At 46.0% G+C, this 15,654-nt stretch overlaps 1 long non-coding RNA gene across 1 annotated transcript in view; it reads left to right on the top strand.

Annotated features, from left to right (window-relative positions):
* The first annotated feature begins 2,930 nt into the window (after positions 1 to 2,930).
* Positions 2,931 to 15,654, top strand: part of LOC116740216 — a 41,631-nt gene continuing 28,907 nt past the window's right edge. The window contains exons 1-2 of the long non-coding RNA XR_004345840.1: positions 2,931 to 3,053; positions 10,683 to 10,777. This is a non-coding gene — a long non-coding RNA (uncharacterized LOC116740216). The remainder of the gene's footprint in view (positions 3,054 to 10,682; positions 10,778 to 15,654) is intronic.

Here is a 15,654-nt window from a genome sequence, read left to right as displayed (position 1 = left end):
TTGTAAATAAATGGTTTTTAGACAGTATTTTGAGAATATTTACTGAGAGTCTAAAATGTCCGTATTGTTTGAGAGTAACTGCACTTCTAGGAACTTGTGCAAAGGAAATAATCAAAGATGCAGGCAAAGATTCGTATATAAGAATATTCATAGTATCTATATTCTCCAAAAATAAAAGCAGTTTTTAAAAAAACATTTTGTTTTTTGGGGGTCGTGCCACGCAGCATGTGGGATCCTAGCTCCCCGACCAGGGATCGAACTCTGCGGTGGAAGCACGGAGTCTTAACCACTGGACCGCCAGGAAAGTCCCTCCCAGAAAGCAGTTTTAATGTCCAACAACAGGCAAGTGGACAATTAAATTAAGACATATCTGTACAACAGTTTATTTTGAGTAAAACTCATATTGAAGAATATTTAATGATAATAGATATGCTCAAGATATAATACAAAGAAAAAGCGGGATACAAACTATATAGGAGTGGAATCTAAAAAATAAAATGAATGAATGTAATAAAACAGAAACAGACTCACAGGTACAGAGAACAAACTCGTGGTTACCAGTGGGGAGAAGAGTGAGAAGAGGAGCAAGACAGGGGAAGGGGATTAAGAGGCACAACTACTGTGTGTAAAATAAATCAGATACAAGGATTAATGTACACCATGGGGAATATAGCCAATAGCTTTTAATAATTTTATATGCAGTGTAATCTATAAAAATATCAGCTATGTCGTGCCCCTGAAACTAATATAATATTGTACGTCAATTGTATTTAAGTTACAAAAAAAAAGAAAAGGAGGGTGTTTAGCAGAATGTTGGTTATCTGTGGGTGGGGCAGGTGTGTCTCTAACAGACATGGAATTCGTGGCTTCTCCTCTAGAGTGTGATGCCAGCAAATCACTTGAACTCTGTGGTTCTCCAAAGAGTCTGTGGACCCCTTGGCTTCACTTGAGGATTTTGCTTTACAAAGATCCCCATTGACTGAAAGGGGGCTTCCTCTTGAGAAGTTGAGGGGAACACACTGGAGAAAGAGATTTGAACCTAACACTGGTTTTGATGGTTGAGAAGGGTGAGCTCTGGGGCCACCAGTGCTGAGTTCCTAGGGACCAAAGATAGACAATGGTTCTGGGGTTGTAGAATCTGTACCCAGCACCTAGGGACTGCAGGAACCCTGAGAGCCACGGTGAGGGAAAGAGAGGTATGGGGTCTGCGATCTTGGTCACGCACGTTCAGCGCCCTTGACTGAGGTTCACCCTGCGAAGAAAGGGCCTTCTTCCTGGTGAAACTCTGATGGTTGTTTGGCAAGTTTGAGGCAGGTGGTGGGGATGTGACTTTCCCTGAGATCAGGAACCTGGCAGGGTGCTTCCAGCCCCAGCTGGGGATGAATGCAAGGAAAGTAATAGTTGAGGCAGAGACCTCTGTATCAGTCCCTCTTGAAGGAAGCGTAGAAGTCAGATCGCCTCATGTTGGACCATGTAAGCCCCCAGGATTTGGGGCCAATTCAGGGAGAGAAGAAACTTCAAGAGGAAAATGAGACCTCCTGCTAGTAAGACATGAAGAGGCTCAATTATTCGTTGGAAAAATAAAAGCAATGAGATCAACCTTATGCCTTTTATGATTGTGAGGCGGTGAAAGCCATTGTTCTGCAGTGAGCATATAATTTTATACAGACAAAAACAATAAAATTTAAACAACACCACCCTCCCACTCTGATGGTTAGGTAATGTGTGAGATTGCCCCACGAGATTTAAACTTACTTGGCCATGCAGTTAACCAGATGAGTGTGTGGGCCCTTCTATCCGATAGAGGCCCTCCCTTTAGGGATCTGAGAGTGCGTGTGGGCACATCAACCCCCTCCTGGCAGGCTCCTCACAGCTTCACCTGGGCCTTAGGGGGCATGTCAGCAGCCTCTGGGGTGTTTGGCGGGCCTGCCGGACGCCTGCTCCCCTCCCGAGAATCAGAGTCAGAGTGTTTCTGTCACGGATGGGCTACCCCTGAGCTTCCAGATGGCTCTGAGCAGGGAAATCTTAATCCCAAAGCAACAGACACCCTTCTGTACCCCAGGCACTGAATAAATCAGTGGCGATCTCCAACTCCATAATTCTAACAGAGCCATCTCTGATGGCTGTGCAATTTGCTGTCTCCTGGGTTAGCGACCGGCCGTAATTGATGAGGAAACTGACAGCACTTTGTCTTCCTTCACCACATTTGTCATTCGGCAGCTGGCTTATTCTTTATCTATTGCCTGTGACTCTCTCTCTCTCTGTGTCTCTCTCTCCCTGGGCACTTGTGGAGCAGATGTATCTCCTCCTCTCCCTACAGACAAAATCTATAAAGCCATAACATGTTTTTAATGCAATTCAGCTTTTTGAAACATGCATAATTGGAGAGTTCCAAAATAATTAGTTTATTATAGTGGGCCTGTAAAAATGAACTTGCATCTCATTTATGAGCCATTAGATCCCATGTTCTACGAGCCTGATTGCTATTAATGCCACCAGCATATAATTTAGCATACTTTATAAAAATGTGTCACAATTGAACATCTCTTGCTCCCAGCCACCACATCTCGGGGCTGGGATGGGCTGTTCTTCCCATAGCAGGATTCTTCCCATAGCAGGCCTGCAGCTTTATTAATTTATTAATTGACTTATTTAATTGTGGTGAAATATGCATAACATAAAACTTATTATGTTAACTATTTTCAGTGTACAGTTTGATGGTATTAAGGGCCTTCAACTTGTTGTGTAACCATCACCACCATCCATCTTCAGACATCTTTTCATCTTGTAAACCAAAATGCTGAACCTGTTCAACAGTAACTCCCTGTGGCCTGAAGCTTTTGCTGCAAAGTCCCCTCCCCACACCCCCGGTGAGTTGCATTGTGAGGCCCCTTTCTGGGAGAACATATGACATTCATTCTGTTTCTTTTAGGAGCAGTTAAGCAAAGGAAAGAACTAAAGCACTGGGATGGTGAGGAAAAAAAGAAGAGAAAAAAATCCAGGATGTGTAATATGTGGTTCAACCCATGGGTAGATGGCCGTTGTTCTAGAAGGTAAGAACAATTAGCTCTTTCATGGGCACAAACTTGGATTTTTTTCAGATAAATATAATGAAGATAAAAATATTATTGCATATCTGCTACTTATCTTCCACATGTGCCAGATGTAGAACATGGAGAGGGATGAAAGAAGAATAAGTCCTATTCCCTCCTTAAGGAACCGTGGGTCTGGTTGGAGAAAAGAGCAGGAATTGATGAAAAGTTGTATAATACAAGAGACTAATAATAATGACTCTGTAACAAAACCCTAAGAAGGGAATTGGAATCGCCTGCAGTCCTGGAACACTGCAGGATTGTGCTCAGGGCAGAGGACCTCGGTGTGGGTGGAACAGGTGAGAATAGTTCTTCATCACCCCCTTTATGTACCCCACAGATAGCTGCCCTGGGTGGGGAGAAGGGGAAAAGGCTGCCCCCAGGTGGAACTCTGGGAAGGGGCAGTGGGCTGCAGTAGGACCTCTGTCTCAAGGTCTAGCACATGACGTGCATACCCCAAACCGTAACCCAGAGATGCTGAACATTAGATGACCTGATATCCCTTTTTTCCTGCATGGATGTCATCAAGGGGCTGACTGGAACATGACTGGGGTCTTCAGGCAGAAGCCCTGGAGCCTGGTACACAAAGGGAGATAGCAGCTCTGTCTCATTTCTTTGTGGTCTCATCACTGAAGAAGGAGAGGGCTCCCCCGCTTTTCCCTCTTAAGGGGCAAGTTGAGCTTTGTGACTTGATATTCTGGGCCTACACCAGGGATTAGAGTCTTTCATTTTTTGGTTTATAGAAGAAAACAGCTGGATTGCCACAAAAATGGAGTCTAAAGAGTGGGGGGTGGGCATCTGAACTGGGGGGCACAGTGATTTCTGAGGCCAGTGGAGGATGTAGAGGTGGTACTCCCACATGTCAACTCAAGATGGGAAGGATTGTGAGAGGGTGGCACAGGGATGCTTGGGGACTGATCCCAAACACCAAGGTCATGAGAGCCCAAAAGAAGGACATATGGGGCTTCCCTGGTGGTACAGTGGTTGAGAGTCTGCCTGCCGATGCAGGGGACACGGGTTCGTGCCCCGGTCCGGGAAGATCCCACATGCCGCGGAGCGGCTGGGCCCGTGAGGCGTGGCCGCTGGGCCTGCGCGTCCGGTGCCTGTGCTCCGCAACGGGAGAGGCCACAACAGTGAGAGGCCCGCATACCGCAAAAAAAAAAAGGAGGAGGAGAAAGAGGAGGAAAACAGAGAGGGCAGCTGAATATCCCCGGCTGTGACCCTGGTTATCATTGTAACTTTGTGTAAACAATTTCTGAGCTGCCACTTTCTATACCTATGAAATAAAATGATGAGATTGTACTAACTCTTTTCTTCCAACAAAATTTTACATAGAAGCCCAATATATATGACAGATACCAGTGGGGCTACTTAGACTGAAGAGGTGGTGAGTGTGTGTGGGGTGTGTGTAGGGGTGTGTATATTGGGAGGGGGGTGAGTACAAAGCCAATAGCTCTACCTTGGAACAAGGTGGAGTAGCTTTGTGTGCCCAGGGAACCTCTCTCTGGTTGAATGTTCTCTTACTGGTGCATGGAAGCGTCTGGAAGGCATTTGGGAGAGGAGAGCAGAGGCCTTTGGCCCAGGGGAGGGCCTGCATGGGTGTTAGGAATCCCCCAACTGGCCCAGAGTCAAAATGCAGGAGTGATAGAAAAAATGGCCAGACCCATGCTGACATCAACTGGGACGTCCCGTCAGATGAAATCCAAGGTATCTGACATATCTGTGACTGGTCTGCCAATATTAGCTCCAGAGGGTGGAACAGGGAGCAAGAGGAAACTGCTACTCCGGGCTTAACTCCAATCGGCAGAGTAAACTTGGTTGGTGAAGCAGAATTGACTGAGGTCCTGAGAATTAATGAGGACACGGTATAGTGTTTGTGTTAACCAAGATGGGGAGGGGTCTCTACAGTGAGAGATGCTGGGCAGGTCCTACTGGTTATCAAAAGGCTCAGAATAATGATGGGTACCATTCCTGCAAGTTGGATGATTTGCACAAGGCATCCAAGTACTGGATGCACAATTTTTCAAGGCCCCGAAGATGAAGGAAGGGGAAATTCATAGGGATACTCTCTGCTGAGTTCAGCTGTAAATCAGCATGTCTGGATGAGGGAAATGGGGGCTCGTGGCCCAGGATGAATCTGTAGGAATGTTATGTCATGAACGTGGAAGCTGCACGTATCGGGGGCTGCCAAAAAAGCTGAGGAAAATGCAGTAAGCGTTTTCTGATCATAATTGGGACAGATGAAGGGTCAAATATGGGCAGGTGGGCAAGGCCCCTGTCTGCTCTGCTCTGACGGGGGTGGTGAAGATGGATGGAGAGGGGCGGATCCCGTGGCCCCATTTGATTTCTGCATCCTCCCTCTAGAACGGTGGATTTTCGACTGAAAACTCAGGTGCTGAGTGAGAAACAGGGAGGCAGCAGGGGGTTTGGTTTAAGAGGCTTAGGACAGAGTCCTCACCCTCCGTGACCCTGTGCTTCCATCTCCTCCTACGTAAAATGGAGATAATAATCCTTACGAGGCCTCATGCTGTGGTCCTCAGGCAGCAGCAGCAGCAACACCTGGGCACTTGTCGCACATGCACATCCTCAGGGCTGACCCCAGACCTGCTGCATCAGAACGTCTGAGACTGGGGCCTGGGAAGCTGTTGGAACAGACCCTTCAGAGATTCTCATGCCCTCTCAGGCTTGGAATCCTTGTGCATATCACTTGGCTGGCAGGAGGCTGAGAGAAGGGGCAGTAGAGAAACGCCCTTGCACCCTGTAAGACATCTTGAAACGATTAGCTTTTAGTACGTACGTTTGAATGTCCTGGCTTGGACGAACAGCATCCCCAAAGCTTGACAAGACTTCAGATGAGATCACCAAGGTGCTGTCAGCTGGCGGAGCACGATTCGAAAAGAGCAAGTCGGATACTTTCTAGTCTAACCAGGTGGAAAGGTCTCAGGAGGAAGTTATGAGGAACAGTTGGAGTAGCCAGAATGGTTCTCTTTCTCTCCAATCCTCTCCCCCCAGGCACCTTCCTCCTTTCATTTAGTCAGTGTAATAAATAGAGTTGCACAGGGCTCCTCCGTGCAGGGAAGCATAGACTACTTCTCTAGCGTCAGAGCACTAATTTGTAACGTAGATTAAACCTGGCTTCAGATGGGGGAGGGATGGCACCTTTAAGATTCGCACATCATTTAGGGAAATCACTCACTTTACGCGGATTAGAATGTGTCAGTATCAATACCGGGCATTTCCCTGTTGTCACACGATGTCAGAGGAACAGTTATTTCACGTCTGAGTAAAAATCTTTCTTGGAGGCTAAAGTTAATGTAGCAAATGGAACTGTGTGGAAACAGGGCTTGGTCTTGCAAAGTCAGGCAATTGCTCGTTACCGTGCTGGTTAACATATTTTTTCCCCTTCATCTGTTTTACCGGATATGAGACGATTATTGTTTTGCTTAGAAGAGGGCTTGGCCCCTCTGAACTCGGAACCATGTAACACAGACTCACAGTTCAAAGGTTAAAAGAGAATTGATCTGTGAGCTCTCACCAATCCCTTGCTTTGCTCCCTGCTCTATGAAGGATAAATCTCTTTTTCAGATAAATCCAGATTGGTTTTCCAACAGATTGGCTTTTGGCCTCCCCGGCTGAACAGTACTTTGACATAACCTGGACAGCCTCCCTATAGTTACAAAGAAATCATTTCCAACATCTGAGGTTAATTCACTAAATGAAGCGTTGGATTTTCTTTCAGGGAAGCAAGAAAAATTGTTTGGATGAGGTTAGAAAAGGCTAGGCAAGCTCAGAGAACATTCCCTGGGGCTCCAGCCCTGCACGAAGCTCTATCGGACATTTCTGGCGGTGCTAGATGAATAAACAGTAGGAAAAAAAACCCCTCATTTTTGCATTGTCTTTTATGTTTTGAGTGACTTATTTTTTATCCGAAAGGCCTTGTGAGATAAGAAAGATGGGTGGAACTAGCCTTATTTGGCAAAGGAGTAGACTGTACCTGGGGAGTAGTTGAACATGGCTGGTCACTCAGCACACATCCAGTTACACCATACAAGGGTCGAGGGGTCTCTGGTCTCTTCCACTGGGCTGTGGTTCCTTCTCGTTCAGTAGGTCTGACTCCAAGTGCTTGCAGAAGGAAAGAGAAAAGAAAGAGATGTACAAATCACATTATCCCAGCATAGGGGAATCCTGGCTGCTGTGGCTTCATGCTGTCCCTCCCTGCAGGTCTCAGGATCCCTGCCATTATCATGTTCCTTGAGAACACGTTATTTGGGGAAAGACCTCAAGTTCCCTTGGAAGACCCACACTGGAGCAAGGACTGGTTGATTGGATGTGTTTAAATCTTGCACTGGTGGGAGATCAAGTCTCAGAGGACTGGAAGAGAAAAAAACAAGAGGGGGGGGAAGCTCAAAGGCTGGGGCACAGGCAAGGGTCCCAGGGCTGAAGGGGGCTACAATGGGCGCCCTGGCCTAGCAGTGCCTGAAGGCCCTTGATGTGTAGAGGTATTTGTATTTGTGTGCAAGGGAGTGGCACACAGGAGCCAGAAGAGTCTCACCAAGAAATTCCTGGGAGTGAGCCTTGCATGGAGAAGGAGGACTGTTGTGATCTGAAAAGGAACTATAAGAAGGGGACCAGGTGGCCGACCTCAAGGACACCGGGGAATAGGGAAAGCCTTGGCCTTCTGAAAGCCACCAAACTTAAGTTCAAGCCAATAGAGGATGACAGTCTATCAGACTTCTCTGTGCTGACGATATTTGGAGAGTCCTTGTTTATTTTGTCTAATTTGGAGTGAAAAAATATATGTTATGGGTTGAATTGTGACCTCCCCAAATTCATATGTTGGAGTCCTAAGGCCCAGTACCTCAGAATGGGACTGTATTTGGAGACAGAGTCTTTAAAGAGGTAACCAAGTTAAAATGAGGTCGTTAGGATGGGACCTAATCCAATATGACTGGTGTCCTTATAAAAAGGGGAAATTTGGACGCAGAGACAGACACGAGCAGAGGGAAGGTGATGTGAAGACACGGGGAGAAGACGGCCACTTACAAACCAAGGAGAGAGGCCTGGAGCAGATCCTTTTCTCAGAGCCCTCGGGAGGAACCAACCCTGCCAACACCTTGGTCTCAGACTTAACAGCATCCAGACCGTGAGGCAATGCATCTCTGTTGTTCAAGCCCCCCAGTCTGTAGTACTTTGTGACGGCGGCCCTAGCCAACAAACATAATCTGTTACAATAAAAATAGCCGCCCTCAATGTGGGTGAACCTTGGAAATGTTATACTGAGTGAAAGAAGCCAGACACAGAAGGTCAACCACTGAATGATTCATTTTCTATGAAATGTCCAGAATAGGTAAATCCATAGGGACAGAAAGTTGATTAGTAGGGTTGCCAGAGGCCGGGAGAGGGAGGGAGTGAGGAGTGACTGCTTCACGGATCTGAGTCTCCTTTGGGGGGTGAAGAAAATGTTCTGTAGCTAGATAGTGGTGATGGCTGCACGACATCATGAATGTATCTCGTATCGATGACTTGCACACTTTAAAAGGGTTAGTTTTCTGTTCTGTGCATTTCGTCTCACTTTAAACAAACGAATGGGTTGTGTGCATCCATGATAGATAAGAGCCTGTTGGGAAGGGTACCACCTTCCGCTCTGCAGTTTGCCTCGATGGAGTGGGTGGTGGTAGCCTTGGAAAGGATGCAGAAGTGTATGGAATCCCTGGGGCCAGTGGGAAGGGAGAAAGGGCACTGGATCCTAGGCTGCTCAAAGTGACCGTGGTGTTGGACAGGCGTTGCTGAGCTAAGGGGACAGGAAGCTCCTTGACCTCGACCTGTATTCTGACTGTGCTGAGCCCTGCACACCGTCTGGATGAATCCCTAGAGTAGACATGTGTCCTTGGGGTGCCCGAGCCTCTTTTGAACACTCTTCTCATGTTGAGAAGTTTCCACGCTTTGCAGTCTTGCCTCCCAAGCTAGTATCACTTTTCTCCAGGCTTCCTTGCGACTGGGGTGCAGGGATTAGCCAGATGCAATGGCCCGGGAACAATTTAGCAGCGATGACACGAGGAAGGAGGCTCTTTGCAGAATTTGTTCCGTGGGAGGGTGGGAGATGGTGTCCAGCCTTCAGAGGCAGCTGAAGGGGGCCCAGGATTGGCATCCCCAGCCCACAGTGGAGGAGTGCCTTCAGTGTGTCGTTACAGCTCTCCCCGTGGCAGGAGCAGTTCCAGAATGCTCTGTCGACTGTGCTTCTGAGCTCAGAGCCCCCAGCCTGGACTCTGCAAGCCCTTGTGGTGATTCTCAGGATGCCTTTTATACCTAAACAAAGTGGGGTCTTGTCAGTCAGAACCTTGAGGTGTTATGCTTTTACCTTAATAATAACAAAAGCTTCGACATTCAGGCAACTCTTGGCCTCTGTGTTCCAACCATGGGTAGAAAGCCAGGCAGCAGGGACTGTAAAATCAAAAATGCCAAGAAGACCAAGGACAACCCATTCTGTGTTCTAGAGAGTTCTGAGTCCCATTTCTATCCTACTTATCCCAATTGTTCTTTGGATCACATGGGCCAGTCAATTCTTTCCTTTGCTTCAGCCAGTTCATACTGGGTTTCACTCACATGTGATCCAGTCCCACTTAAGCACGCCCCAAAACTGCAGGGCGTCCATCCGCATCTGCTTGGGTTCCACCCAGAGGGAGCCAGGAATGGGGCCCTTTAGGCCAAGTGTGAGCGGTTAGGTGGGGAATGCAATGTTCCTACCTCAAAGGCAGTAGCAACCCTCCAACAGACTCTGGGAAATCTCCTTGACAGCATCTCTCTAGTACAGAGCACTCTGCTGTCAACTTTTCCACTTCAGCCTAAAGCTATTCCCCCAATTCCTGGACCTCCCCTCGTCTGGCCCTGGGCCCTCGTCTTGGCCTCGTCTGGGCTCACAGACTGACTGGCTTGCCAGACATGCTCCCTTTTCTCACTGAGTGAACTTCATCTCCCAGAGTCTCAGTTTCTCATCTGTAAAATGCGATGAAAATATCTTCTCAGGAACCGCACACAAGTTTGTTGTGGAAAGATGGAGACTATGGTGTGTGAAGTGGCTGGCACAGTGCCTGTCACAAGAGCCTCTTCTCATCTGTAAACCATGAATAACTTTCCCTGGTGAGTGTCTCATGGTTTACCTGCTTTACGGCAAACACAGCCGGTAAAGCACTTTCAAACAGTGCTGGGCGTATTCCCAAATGCTCAAATGTGAGTCTCCTCCTTTCATCCACGAGGCCGAGGCCCTCCAGCTATTCTGCTCCCGCAGTCCTGGTATTTTTGCTGGCGCCTTTGGTCCTCTGGTGTGCGTGACCCCCCATCTCTCCCTCCCTAAGAACTTTCTTGGCAATCCCATTGTGTGTGGGGAAGGATGGACTAACGTTTCAACAAATGACCCTTTGAGAAAAGCATCAGAAAATTATCCTTAGCGAGGGGCTCCGATTAATTTCAAGACTGCTCTTGGGAAAGAATTTGCCATATTAAATACAGTGGGACCTCCCTTGGAGATATTCAGTGTTGAAGGTATCCTAAACACCCTTGCGTTACCACTAACCATTTTAACTTTACCCACAGGAAATGTCAGTGATGGGCCAAAGGGAATATTTCCTTTTGCCACCAGGGCTTTTTAAGCCTGAGCTCTGGGAAGGGTGAAGCGGGAACTTCTGGAGGTGAGTTTTCTACTGAATACAGCCACTGTGTCAAAGATACTCTTGTCACTTGATTTGTGAATGCAAATGATTTCAAGTGAACGTAGGCTTTACTCTCCAATTAAAAGTACTGGATGTTCTCCAACGTGGCAAATTCTCCCCTGGCCTTGCAGAAGATGATAATGAGTTATTGCTGATAGAACCATAAAACTGTTATTTGCGTGAGTAAAATGGAGCTAATGTGTAGATAAAATTAAGCTTTAAAATGAAATATTGTTAAAACAAAACAGCTAATGAACTCAGACACGTTATTGAGCAAGTAAGTTTTGCAACTGACCAGAGTGGATAATTTTAATTGGTCTCCTTGAATCAAAATCAATAGTGGAAATTGTACGGCATATCAGAAACATATCCGTCTCCTCCTTCTGTTCGTATTTGGATCATTTCCGGCATGAATCCCAGGCCCTGTCTCGTCAATCCTAATGGGCCAGGAGGGAGGGCCTGGGTCAGATCATTCTCTGCTCTTATGGAGGGCAGCTAATCAATCCTGAAATCCAGGAGAACTCTGCCTGATCTCAAGATGAACTTTCCAGGGATATAGTGCAAAACCCAAGTGCCAATCTTACCCTGTGCCAACTGCAGCCTTGGGAGGGAAATTAATAGCTGGATTCAGGCAGGACCCTCCACAAGAGGGCCTCAGATTTGTAATATTAGTGGGCGAGAAGCAGAACAGCAGAGACAGAAGCACTCACTTCTATCCTTCCCACAGTTCAGATCTCTAGAATCCTATGGATGCTTAGTTCTAATCGGTTATACATCACCTGAGATGCTTTGGGTGTGGCTGGGTCCCGGAGGTGGTATGCCTTCCCTGGCATTGCCAGGAAAATGCCATGCACTGAATGGCTTAGATTAGGGGTTGGCAAACCACAGCTTGTAGGACCAAATCCCACCATCTGATTTTGTATGAGTAAAGAACAGTTTTTACATTTTCAATAGTTGAAAAAAATCAAAAGAAGAGTAAGATTTCATGACACGTGGGCTTATGTGAAATTCAAATTTCGGTGTCCGTAAGCAAAGTTTTAGGGGAGCATAGCCACACCCATTAGTTTATGTTTCGTCTGTGGCTGCTTCCTTGACATGATGGAGGAGTCGAGTGGTTACAGTAGAGACTGTAGGGCCCACAAGCCTAAAATGTTTACTGTATGGTCCTTTACAGAAAAAGTTTCTTCTTGCTTCGGCTATTTGCTGTCCTTGAAGGACTGGAGCTGGGTATGGGGGCGCTGTAGGGATGAGGGCTAGATACTGGGTTTTTTTTTTTTTTTTTGGCTTTTCCAGTCTTGTATTATTTTTTTTTAACATATTTATTGGAGAATAATTGCTTTACAATGGTGTGTTAGTTTCTGCTGAACCACAAAGTGAATCAACTATACATATACAGATATCCCCATATCTTTTCCCTCTGGCGTCTCCCTCCCACCCTCCCTATCCCACCCCTCTAGGTGGTCACAAAGCACCAAGGTGATCTCCCTGTGCTATGCGGCTGCTTCCCACCAGCTATCTATTTTACATTTGGTAGTGTCTATATGTCCACGCCACTCTCTCACTTCGTCCCAGCTTACCTTCCCCCTCCCCGTGTCCTCAAGTCCATTCTCTACATCTGCGTCTTTATTCCTGTCCTGCCCCTAGGTTCTTCAGAACCATTTTTTTTTTCAATTCCATATATATGTGTTAGCGTACGGTATTGGTTTTTCTCTTTCTGACTTACTAGACACTTGAACAAGATCAGGATTTTATTAGGGAGAAGGAAAGGGGAAGCCGATGCTATGCAGGAAATTAATGGTGTTCATTGCATTTGAGAAGCCATCCAGTTTCTCTGAGACTCATTTTCCACACCTGCAGATGTGGGGTATAGCAGATCAGTTTCTGGGGAATTGGTGAGAATTCAGGAGAAGGTGTGTAGATATGACTGGGTGACGCATGAAGGAAGGAAGGAAGGGAGCAAGGAAGGAATAGGGAGTCGTCAAAGGTGAGGTTGGGGAGGTGAGCTGGCCCCTATCATTGGCTTTATTCTTCAACATATAGTGGGCTTTGAAATGCTTCAAACAAATGACGAAGTGACATTTGCACTGGAGGGAGAGAACGTGGCATTTGGTGTGGCTAGAGTAGAAAGGTCATTTGGTCAGAGAGCGACAAAAATGGAATGCTCATTGAAAGGGAAACTCATCAGATTGCTTTCTCCTTAACCCTTCCCCCAGGAGAGGGAAGAGACAAGGAAGGGACAGCTCTAGGGAACAGGATATGGGATTATATGGGTGAAGCACACTCGGAATAACCCTATTAAAACGGGCATCTGGTCAGAAAGCTGTGTGTCATGCAGTGATGCTCAGACTAGGAGGGTAGTGGGAGGAGCACGGCCCACAGGGGGCTTCCTGAGAGAACTTGGAGAACGCTGTCTCAGAGGTCACGGGTTCTTGCTCTGTGACCTGGAGCAAATGGGTCCACTTTTCTGGTTTTCTGTTTTTTATTTATTTATTTTATTTATTTATTGTTTTTGCGGCACGCGGGCCTCTCACTGTCGTGGCCTCTCCCGCTGCGGAGCACAGGCTCCGGACGCGCAGGCTCAGCGGCCATGGCTCACGGCCCCAGCCGCTCCGCGGCATGTGGGATCCTCCCGGACCAGGGCATGAACCCGCGTCCCCTGCATTGGCAGGTGGACTCTCCACCACTGCGCCGCCAGGGACGCCCCTGGTTTTCTGTTTTATAATCTGAGAATGAGGACTCTCCAATGAGATCACTTCTTTGAAAACATGAATGTACCAGCAGGAATAGAGCCAAGCTTCGAGAGACCCAAAGTTGAAATACTTGGGGAACTCTCTTTAAGGAAAAAGAAATACCAAATTGAACGAGAAAGTAAAAATTTATAAGGCGGCAGGAAATCTGACAAATGATGTATTTTAAAGTGATGAAAAACACTCTAAACATCACAGAAATTCAGAAAACTATCAAAATATTATTATGAATGAACTGCTTGATAAATTCTCATCCAGTTTTTGGCTGCATACTTTTGGCTCACTTTTTTTTTTTTTTTTTTGATGTGGACCATTTTTAAAAAGTCTTTATTGAATTTGTTATGTTACTGCTTCTGTTTTATGTTTTGTTTTTCTGGCTGCAAGGCATGTGGGGTCTTAGTGGCCTGACCAGGGACTGAACCTGCACCCCCTGCATTGGAAGGTGAAGTCTTAACCACTGGACCTCATTTCTTCATATGACAATGCTTTTATTACATTTTCTGAAGAGAGGATAGAATGATAACCTTTTCGATGAAAATTTGTTTTTAATGATTGATAATTGGACAGAAGGAAACACGTGACTCACCCCACAGCTATACTTGCTGTTTGCAGTTTCTCTCCAGGTCTGTGACCTGCAAACACAGGGATTCTAGTATTTTCTATTTGGCATGACTCCCATCAAAAAACGTAAGCGTGGGGTGTGTTGGTAATTGTGTACACTGTACCACTGCGTGAATTCCTAACGCTAAGAGTTTACATTTTTGACTGGACATCAATGAGAACTGAACTCTCGACATACACTGTTACCTGTCTGATGTAAGAAAGACACGTATTTCATACCTTGTTCCTGTTCCATTGCCCATGTGGTTCTGATGCTATGTCAGGATCCAGGGGAGCTGGCTGTGTGCAGCAGGGATATTCCTGAAAACCAGGATGGTTAGAACAAGTGACTTGAAGCCATATATGTGTCTTAATGAACCTAAGCCAAATGTGTCTGTAATGCGCCTTAGCCAGACCCAGATATTCAATAAATGATACTGAGACAAATTGCTATCCCTAATGGAAAGGTCATATTATTTCCCTATCACTCATAAATACCTCCAATAGTCTATGTGGATTAAAGACATACATGTAACAAACAAACCCATGAGACGCTTAAAGGAGCACATAGGAGAATTTCTTAATGACATTGGTGTAGGGGAGGAGATCTTAAATCAGTTGGAAAAGGAAAACGTCATAAAAGGAGACAAGAATAGAATTAGCTTCATCAAAATTTTAAATGTCTGTGATGACAATAGACGCTGTAAAAACAACTGCTATTTTTTTTTAACATCGTTATTGGAGTATAATCGCTTTACATTGTTGTGTTAGTTGATGCTGTATAACAAAGTGAATCATGTCTACGTATACATACATCCCCATATTCCCTCCCTCTTGTGTCTCCCACCCTCCCTATCCCACCCCTCTAGGTGGTCACGAAGCACCAAGCTGATCTCCCTGTGCTATGCGGCTGCTTCCCACTAGCTATCTATTTTACGTTTGGTAGTGTATATATGTCCATGCCACTCTCTCACTTCATCCCAGCTTACCCTTCCCCCTCCCTGTGTCCTCAAGTCCATTCTCTATGTCTGCGTCTTTATTCCTGTCCTGCACCTAGGTTCTCAACACTGTTCCAAGTCTTTTGCACGTATTATCTCACTTAATTCTAATAACAATAAAATGAAGAGTATTATTACCTCCATTTTAAAGATGAGGGAACCGAGGCAGAGAGAAATCAAATAATTTCCCCAATGCCATGTGGTTAGTTTATAAGTGGCTGAGTTAAGAGACTTACTCTTAACTAAATGTGTTATCCTATCTCACCTTCTTGCCATTTTATTTGTAATAAAGTGAAAAGACATGCCACAGATGAAGAGAAGATCCTTGCAATTCATAAAACCATCAGAGGATCAACATTCAGAATATATAAAGAACTCCTACATGCCAATTAGAAAAATAGAAACGGCTCAATTGAAAATGGGCAAGGTATGGAGGTTCCTTAAAAAACTAAAAATAGAACTACCATACGACCCAGCAATCCCACTACTGGGCATATACCCTGAGGAAACC

The sequence above is a fragment of the Phocoena sinus genome, chromosome 15 (genome assembly GCF_008692025.1).
Source record: "Phocoena sinus isolate mPhoSin1 chromosome 15, mPhoSin1.pri, whole genome shotgun sequence".
NCBI classification, from domain to species: Eukaryota; Metazoa; Chordata; class Mammalia; order Artiodactyla; family Phocoenidae; genus Phocoena; species Phocoena sinus.
Note: the sequence above shows the minus strand (reverse complement) of the source record. Positions and strands in the feature narration are given on the sequence as shown.